Here is a 524-nt window from a genome sequence, read left to right on the forward strand (position 1 = left end):
CTCAAAAAGAGTGAATATCCGGAGATCCGACATGAGATCCGAAGAAGAGGTTGGGAAGTTCGTACCAACCCCATCCAACAACTCAGAATCTTAATGGTTTAAGAGTTCTATGCCAATGCATGGATCACCAAAAACCATTATCAAAGTGTGAACTCGGACCCAAAGAATTGGCTTACAATGGTTCGGGGGAAATACTTGGATTTTAGTCCGGAAAATGTAAGGTTGGCATTCAACTTGCCCATGATGCAAGGAGATGAACAACCTTACACTAGAAGGGTCAACTTTGATCAAAGGTTGGACCAAGGCCTCACAGACATTTGTGAAGAGGGCGCCCAATGGAAGAGTGATTCAAGAGGAAAGTCGGTTCAATTGAGAAGGCATGACCTCAAACCCGTGGCTAGGGGATGGTTGGAGTTTATCCAACACTCAATCATTCCCACTAGCAACCGGTCTGAAGTTACTCTAGACCAGGCCATCATGATTCATAGCATCATGATTGGAGAAGAAATAGAAGTTCATGAGGT

Source organism: Arachis duranensis, chromosome 3 (assembly GCF_000817695.3).
Source record: "Arachis duranensis cultivar V14167 chromosome 3, aradu.V14167.gnm2.J7QH, whole genome shotgun sequence".
Lineage (NCBI taxonomy): Eukaryota > Viridiplantae > Streptophyta > Magnoliopsida > Fabales > Fabaceae > Arachis > Arachis duranensis.